The sequence below is a fragment of the Condylura cristata genome, unplaced genomic scaffold, assembly GCF_000260355.1.
Source record: "Condylura cristata isolate star-nosed mole 26May11 unplaced genomic scaffold, ConCri1.0 scaffold00008, whole genome shotgun sequence".
In the NCBI taxonomy this organism is placed as follows: Eukaryota; Metazoa; Chordata; class Mammalia; order Eulipotyphla; family Talpidae; genus Condylura; species Condylura cristata.
In genome coordinates, this window is record NW_004567109.1 from 53,094,163 (window position 1) to 53,094,452 (window position 290).

Here is a 290-nt window from a genome sequence, read left to right on the forward strand (position 1 = left end):
CTGTTCTGCTCCCCACTCTGTCTCTGGTGAATCCTCTCACCCCCCGCATCTCTGGCCTATACCCCAGTTCTGTATGAATAAATAAATAAATCTTAAAAAAAAATTGCATTTTAAGTTTAAAACACTTAGGACAATCTTGCAAACAACTCTATGAAATACCTTCTGCTAAAGTTAAAGCCAGTGCTAATTTTCCCAGCATAGAAGAATTAGAGAACAGTTGTTCCTGATTAGTGTGTCATGTCATGTGTTTCTCAAACTTCAGTGTTCCTACAAATCACTTGGTGGGCTAG